Source organism: Lactuca sativa, chromosome 3, assembly GCF_002870075.4.
Source record: "Lactuca sativa cultivar Salinas chromosome 3, Lsat_Salinas_v11, whole genome shotgun sequence".
NCBI classification, from domain to species: domain Eukaryota; kingdom Viridiplantae; phylum Streptophyta; class Magnoliopsida; order Asterales; family Asteraceae; genus Lactuca; species Lactuca sativa.
The window spans coordinates 96,270,216-96,278,643 of NC_056625.2; the positions used below are offsets into that span (position 1 = coordinate 96,270,216).

General features: G+C 25.9%; 1 long non-coding RNA gene across 8 annotated transcripts; it reads right to left on the minus strand.

Annotated features, from left to right (window-relative positions):
- Positions 1-2,200: 2,200 nt before the first annotated feature.
- LOC111895848 (uncharacterized) lies at positions 2,201-7,528 on the minus strand. Of its 8 annotated transcripts, XR_008230910.1 has the most exons (8): positions 7,048-7,528; positions 6,762-6,903; positions 6,251-6,274; positions 6,120-6,149; positions 5,975-6,002; positions 3,507-3,538; positions 2,589-2,715; positions 2,201-2,503 (listed from the first exon to the last, which is right to left on the minus strand). It is a non-coding gene; the product is annotated as an uncharacterized LOC111895848 (long non-coding RNA). The 8 variants fall into 8 exon arrangements; XR_002851703.3 differs by lacking the exon at positions 6,251-6,274; XR_002851706.3 differs by lacking the exon at positions 6,251-6,274 and having other exon boundaries at positions 2,934-3,538.
- Between the last annotated feature and the right edge of the window lie 900 nt (positions 7,529-8,428).

Here is an 8,428-nt window from a genome sequence, read left to right on the forward strand (position 1 = left end):
TTTTTTTTCGTTTTGTCACCCGTGGATATCACAGGTTGTAACCTAGTATATATATAACGTAATACGAAACCATTTCGACTACTAGTTTTTACTTATTTAGCATTATTATAATTTTTAAAGTTAGTAATGTCATCACTTAATCATTTTGTTGTTTGTTGAATATGTAAGTTGCACCACATGTTATAAATGTCCTAATGTTTTTTTTTTCATTTAGATAGTCCATGTGATGGATGAGTTTAAGGCTAAACGTAATACTAAACCATTTCGACTACTAGTTTTTACTTATTTAGCTTTATTATAATTTTTATAGTTAGCAATGTCATCACTTAATCATTTTGTTGCTTGTTGAATATGTAAATTGCACCACATGTTATTAATGTCCTAATTTTTTTTTTCATTTAGATAATCCATGTGATGGATGAGTTTAAGGCTAAAGGTGATGCTAGGCGAAGGATGATGTTGATGTGATTTGTATCGATATTTTGACGAACGATTATATATATATATATATATATATATATATATATATATATATATATATATATATATATATATATATATATATATATATATATATATATATATATATATATATATATATATATATATCAAGTTTGTGAAAAATGTTCGTCGATAGCTAGTCTATAGACTGTGATTATTAGATTAATCGGTTAGATGGAGATTAAGTGTCATATTAATTTATGACCATTAATTGCTAATTTGTTAAATTTCGAAAATTGAAGTCGACTAATATCATAATAAAGTTCGTAAATTCCATATTATATATATATATATATATATATATATATATATATATATATATATATATATATATATATATATATATATATATATATATATATATATATATATATATAGAAACACACCAAACCATTTTGACTATTATTTTAATTTTAATTTTAAAATTTATAAATGTCATTGTCTTAAAATTTTATTGTTTTCTGAAGATATACATTGAACCGCATGTTATTAATGTTTTAGTGTTTTTTTTAATGTTTTTAGTTTAAAACGTCTCCAATAGCAAATTCATATTATCATTCAAAACAATTGTTAACTTATTCTTATATTAACTTTATTAAATAAAATCTCTAATGCTTAACATCTTTCAATAGTTTTTTTTTATAAATATCTAAACAATTTATCCATATTTTCTAGGATATTTTATAATACCCTCAGATTTATTTAGTCATGTTTTATAGACATGTCGTCTTTTAATATAAAATAGTGAGCATACAAATAAACAAAAGTATAAATACAACTATATGGGGTCAATAATTTATAAATTAAAAAATTTTAAATACAAAAAAAGAAAAAACAAAAAAGTTGTGAAAGTTATAAATATATTGAAAATATTACATGTTATAAATTTGTACTTTATAAACAAAATACCATTTGGTGTTTAACACACATATTTAATTAGTAAATAAAAGAAATACTAAATGTTAAAATATAATTAAGTAAAAACTGAAATGTAATTAAAAGTTGAAGTGTTAATTAAATATAAAAAACATATTTACCGCTCAATATATTCGGTAATCGATAAAAATTAAAAAAAAATTTAAAAAAAATCGTGTGTCTAATGATATCGAGTATTTAACAAAAAAAAAAATATTGTTATTAATAAGTTATAAAATGAATTCGTTTAGTTTGTTCTCTTAAAAACCCCTTTTGATTTGAAATTTATTTTTTTATTGTTGTTTTTTTGTCTTTCTATTTATTTATTATGAATTTAATATATATATATATATATATATATATATATATATATATATATATATATATATATATATATATATACATATATATATATCGTTTAGTTTGTTCTCTTAAAAACCCCTTTTGATTTGAAATTTATTTTTTTATTGTTGTTTTTTTGTCTTTCTATTTATTTATTATGAATTTAATATATATATATATATATATATATATATATATATATATATATATATATATATATATATATATATATATATATATATATATATGAGTGTCCGAAATGATAATGATGAACCGTGAAGCAAATAGATATACATTTGGACATTGTAGATACACACATCCCATTATACCAAAAGAAATTACTATTCGGTGAAGCTCCAATGTAATGTTGCCCATGGGTATGTCCTAAGACCTGTTGCTGTTATGATACTAAATAAAACCAATGTTGATTTTGCATATTAGGTTTTTGTCGTTGTAAACCCGTATTATGGCCTAAACTATCAATTCCCTGAAAACTATGTCGATACCAGTTGTCAGTTTTACCCTTAAAAGTTCAAACTAAACAATAACATCATAAGATGCAAGAAAAAAGCAAACACAAATGCCAATTTCTGTTAAGTCTATATAATACCGGATGTTGCCACGACATCCACAAATGCTAATTTGTTCCCCATCTCCCTCGAACTCCTTTCCGCCTTCAACGACTTCACCTACATCTACAGTCCAGACTTAACATCTTTCATAAGTAAACTGTATACACAGAAAACTAAAACGAAAAAATAAATATGAATATAGAAAAATCATTTAGGACTGGAAAATGAGAGGCAGACATAGACTCTTGTGGAGCATACCATAGTTAATTTTTCCAGGAGATGGCATAAATCTTTCATATCTCCATCATCACCGATCCCAAATCAAAAAACAAACTCTTCATCAACATTGACATTTCAACAAACACATACCGTGCAATAGTAGTTCCTACAGAATAACATTCATTTGTTCAGACTTCAGACTTGAATTAGAACTTCAATCAACGACTTTCTTATTTCAACAGATGTAGCAACAACTGTCTTCTTTTATTTCAGGTCATTAGATATATGAGATATTATATTAGGATGTGACAATCCCCATTGTTATTTCATATAGATACCAAATCCCAGTAACCTTTGTTATAAAGAAAACCAAAAAAAATTTACCATGTTGGACTGGATGCTTCTTAAATAAGTCAGATTTGTTACTGACTAATTGTTGAAGAACCATACCAGCAGAAAAATCATGTAAACCATCCTTCTCCTTTTTGAAATATTTGCATATAAAGAAGTAATTTGATGTTCTAATGCATCTGTTGAATATAAACTCATGTTAACACCACAAACCTAAACCGTCTTGAGGTGTCTTTTACTGCATAATCCCCAAAAGTAACCCCATTTGTAGGAGGTATCAACTACTCCTATTTGAGGGCTTACGGTTTGTCTACAATGTGTATACTCAAACTAAATCAACCTATAGAATTTGAAATTGAAGCCAAAAAATGTATCAAATCTTTATTGAAACTTGGATGCAATTAAACGACGAATGGGAACTATGTATGTCTTCTGCTTAATCATTAAATTTTAAAAGGTTAATTCAATTTACAAAAGTTTTTCTTTTATAATTACGTGTCATGTAGAAGAAGACCTCCTGTATAAATTACAATCAGTTCTACTGAGGCGGTGACTGCATTTTTATACCATTTTCGTCAGAAGAAATAAGTCAATTAGTTACTTAACTTCCAAAACCAAGGGCATCCAAAGCACTGAACCTGAAAAATGTCAAAAGATTATCCAAAACAAAATGAGTATACAAAAACAATGATTTAAAAGAAAAACAAAAGAAATATACTATATCATAATAATAATAAGACAAAATTACATAAATGGTCCTCATGGTTGACAAAATCGACCAATTACGGTCCTTATGACGAATTTTTTACACGGATGGTCCCTATGGTTTCAAAATCTTGCAAAGATGGTCCTTTTGACTAACGGCGTTAACTTTTTCAGTTAAGTCCTATGTGAAATGACATATTTGTCCTTCATGCATAAGGACGCTTTATGTAATATGTTTCTACCATAGGGACCATTTATGTAATTTTCTCTATTATTTATTATTTTTTTTATTTATTTTAATTATATATTTAAGGATTTAGATTTGTTTAAAATTATTGTTTAATATATATACATGCTAACATTTTTTAACGTTTTGCTCAAATTATTTTTTCTAATCTTTTTTGACATTTTCTTCAAGTAAATTTATTAATGTTTTTTATTTTGACGTTTTATTCGAATATTATTTATTTATTTTTTTGACGTTATGTTCGAATACATTTTTCAACATATAGTATGTTTATATTTGTTAAAGGATTTCACGGCTATTGTAATTATAATTCGTAACTTAATTCACTTTCAATTATGTTTTCATTTTTTTTTTCTTTTATCAAGTTATATAATTATTATTTTTAATTCAAATATTTAACTATATAAGGTTGTATAATTATTATTTTAGTAAACTAATATATTAACATTTTTTATAAAAAAGTGTAAAATGTTTGTTAAATGTGAATATGATTAATATAGATTAGGTAGACATAGGCTAAGCGGAGACCGCCTCACAACGTCGCCAAGAACGACCAGGTCATTTCACATTGGATTTAAATGTAATTATTTCGAGTTATTTATTTTTTTGTTTTTAGTTGTGTTGTAAAAAATACAACTAGGTCCCGATTAATCTCATATTAGTCCCTAAGCGCTACCTGACCGATTAGACGTCCTTTGCGTTGTGATTTTTTACAACACTGCTAAAAACAAAAAAATGAAATAATTACATTTAAATCCAATGTGAAACGACCTGGTCGTTCTCGGCAACGTTGTGAGGCGGTCTCAGCTTAGCCTATGTCTACCTAATCTATATTAATCATATTCACGTTTAACAAACATTTTAGACTTTTTTATAAAAAATGTTAATATATTAGTTTACAAAAATAATAATTATACAACCTTATGTAATTAAATATTTGAATTAAAAAATAATAATTATATAACCTGATAAAAGAAAAAAAAATGAAAACATAGTTGAAAGTGAATTAAGTTACGAATTATAATTATAATAGCCGTGAAATCCTTTAACAAATATAAACATACTATATGTTGAAAAATATATTCGAACATAACGTCAAATAAATAAATAAATAAATAAATAATATTCGAATAAAACGTCAAAATAAAAAAAAAAACATTAATAAATTTACTTGAAGAAAATGTCAAAACGATTAGAAAAAATAATTTGAGCAAAACATTAAAAAATGTTAGCATATATATATATATATATATATATATATATATATATATATATATATATATATATATATATATATATATATAACAATAAATTTAAACAAATCTAAATCCTTAAATGTATAATTAAAATAAATAAATAAATAATAAATAATAGAGAAAATTACATAAATGGTCCCTGTGGTAGATACATATTACATAAAGCGTCCTTATGCATGAAGGGCAAATATGTTATTTCATATAGGACTTAACTGAAAAGGTTAACGTCGTTAGTCAAAAGGACCGTCTTTGCAACATTTTGAAACCACAGGGACCATCTGTGTAAAGAATTCGTCATAAGGACCATAATTGGTCGATTTTGTCAACCATGAGGACCATTTATGTAATTTTGTCTAATAATAATAATAATAATAATAATAAAGAAAATTATTATTACTTATTTTTTTTAGGACTAATAAAAACCTCAACACCGGCATCAACTGAGTAAGAACAATAATAAAAGCCTTAACACCATCATCATGTGTTTAGAGAAGAACAAAACACATTCATGCTACATGTGTTGCAGCCATATCAATTGGATGAGTTCATCAAAAATGTTGATGTAAAAAAAGGAATCGACAATAAAAAACGGGACATTAGAAAATTATGCATGATGATAAAAAAAAATTTGATGTATGAAATTATAAATTATAAAATAGATAATATAGGAATAACTATTGAAATTGTTAAAGTGAATATTGAACTTTAAAATGTAAATACACTAAAGCCGACAAAAGTCAAAGTCTTGGTCTTTTTTGTAATTTTTTTTTCCAGTAATAGGGCATTCCAGTCCTTTACAGGAAACTTTTACGTTTTAATGCATTCCATTCCCATTTTGAGGGAAATGTTATATATAATGACGAAACCTGAAACCGCCATCGTGAAAATCCCGACCTGAAAGTTGACATATATTTTGGTCAAAATGAAACTTGATTGATTCATCTTCTTCTTGGAATAAAAATCTTCAAACAAACCAAAACTGATGATAAATTTTTTGATAGATAAACCTACCATAGATGTTGATGAAGAGGTTTTTTGAATCTGCTACTCGGAAAAAAAAAAAATCAAAAGTGAGAAAATTTACCAATAATATATAAATAAAAATAGATATTTTGACCAATCGAATAAATAAAGTGAATAACCTGAAGTAAGTTTTTAATTGGCAGCTTTTAGCATTTCATACCAAAATGTCGAAAACAAATGAAATCAATTAGCCAAAATTTATATGGAATCATAATAAACAGGTAAACTGAAAACAATTTTTGTGTAGTATGTATGGTATGTCATTATCAATTGCAATTTTAAGAAAAACTTAATGTCTGCAAAATATATAAAACACATACAAATAAAAATAAAGAGGGCCCATTCCGTGAACATGTTAAAAACTTAATCTCTATAATTTGTCCTCAATCACAAATTATAGAGATCTGGTGAGGTTACATTCACCATATGTGCAACCAATGATGTAACAAACCAAAAACCTCTGCTTGGCATTTTCACAAACAGTTGGTGGGCATAATTCAGTTGTTAGAGCTGTTGAATATATATATATATATATATATATATATATATATATATATATATATATATATATATATATATATATATATATATATATATATATATATATATATATATATATCCTAAACGTACTTCATCGATTCCAGAGCTTCAATCATTCAGTCTATTGTTGATAATGGATGCAGTTGTTTGTATCCTCTGTCGCAATCGATCTTGACTCTGGAACCCTCCGTCGTCGCATCTTCCACAGCCCCTAACCTCCCGTCCTTCATCGCTAACGAAAAAAGACAAGCACCGCTAACGTAAATATTTTAGATATACAAACATAGTCAAATGGTCTGTGAATAAAAATTACCTTGTAGCAAGCTGGTAAGGTGCCTGATTAAACCTAAATCATTTTTATAGTTAGTAATAATACCTCATATTCCTTTGATACTCCTTGAAACCTTGTTTCTGCTTTTGGATCATCTTTATATGGAGCAGAGGGTAAACGGCGAACTCCGGTGGTTGGTTGTCGGTACATCGCCTGAAGCGGTGGAGGTAGCAGCAAGTAGAAGAAGAGAGGAGACTCGATTTGGGGAGGATAAAATAAAATGTGAAACCATAGTAATGTAATCGAGAGATAGGCGGCGAAGGGCGGTGGACATCGAACCCAAAAGAAAGAGAGAAGAAGAACACGTGGACAACAAACGACAAAGGACTGGAAAGAAAGACACGTAGAAAATTTAAAAGTAAGTCAACAATCTACGTTGACAAAAGACTTAACAGATAAAATAAAGGAATGACAAATAAATATAAGTACAGAGCGATAAACAACAATTTAGAAGGACGAATGAACAGGGGACACAAAAAATAGAAGGGACATATAAGCCAAAACAGAAGGCAGGTGAAAAAAAAAAAGACAAGAAGACCATAATAGAAGGGAAAATTTTGTCAATTTTGACAAAAGAGAGCACAAATTATTGTAGCTAAGAACACACAATTTTGATATATAGTATAATTATCCATATCTACCTAAAATAATTCATAAAATCCATAAATTTATTTAGTCATGTTTTATAGACACGTCAAGTTTTAACATAAAATATTAACCCACATAAATAAACAAGAGCAGAAATACAACTACATGAGGTAAATAATTTATAAATGTAAATTAAAAAATAACGTCAAAGTTATAAACATATTCAACGTATTATATGTTATAAAGTTGTTTTTCATGAATAAGATATCATTTGATATTTAATAGAATTATTTAATTAGTAAATAAATAAAAGTATTTAAAATTAAAATATAATGAAAGATAAAATAAAAATATCATTAAAAAAATTATGTGTTTGTAACATATAGAAAACATATTGACCTCTTGACCTCTTAGTATATTTAGTAATCAAAAATAAATAAATAGATTATGTATATAATGATATTGAAAAGTTAATAAAAAACATAGATATTATAAGAAAGGTAATTATCGGTGTTTTTTTTTCTTCGATTTTTAATGATTTGTAATTGTTTCTAAATTTATTACTTGATTACTTGAAATTTTTCGTAATCATCGGTCATTATTAGTTGATTTAGAACTAAAATTTTGTATTCATACGGTTGATTCTTCAAATTAGGTTGTTTACTTCAAATTTTGTGATCCTCGTTCATTCTCGTAATCCTCCTTCATTATGACTTGAGTTACTTGAAATTTTTGTAATAATCATCCATTATTAGTTGATATACAAATGATTTCACATCTTCTCTTCATTTTTCATACTTATTCAAACATTTTCTGTTAAAATATAAACGTTACTTTA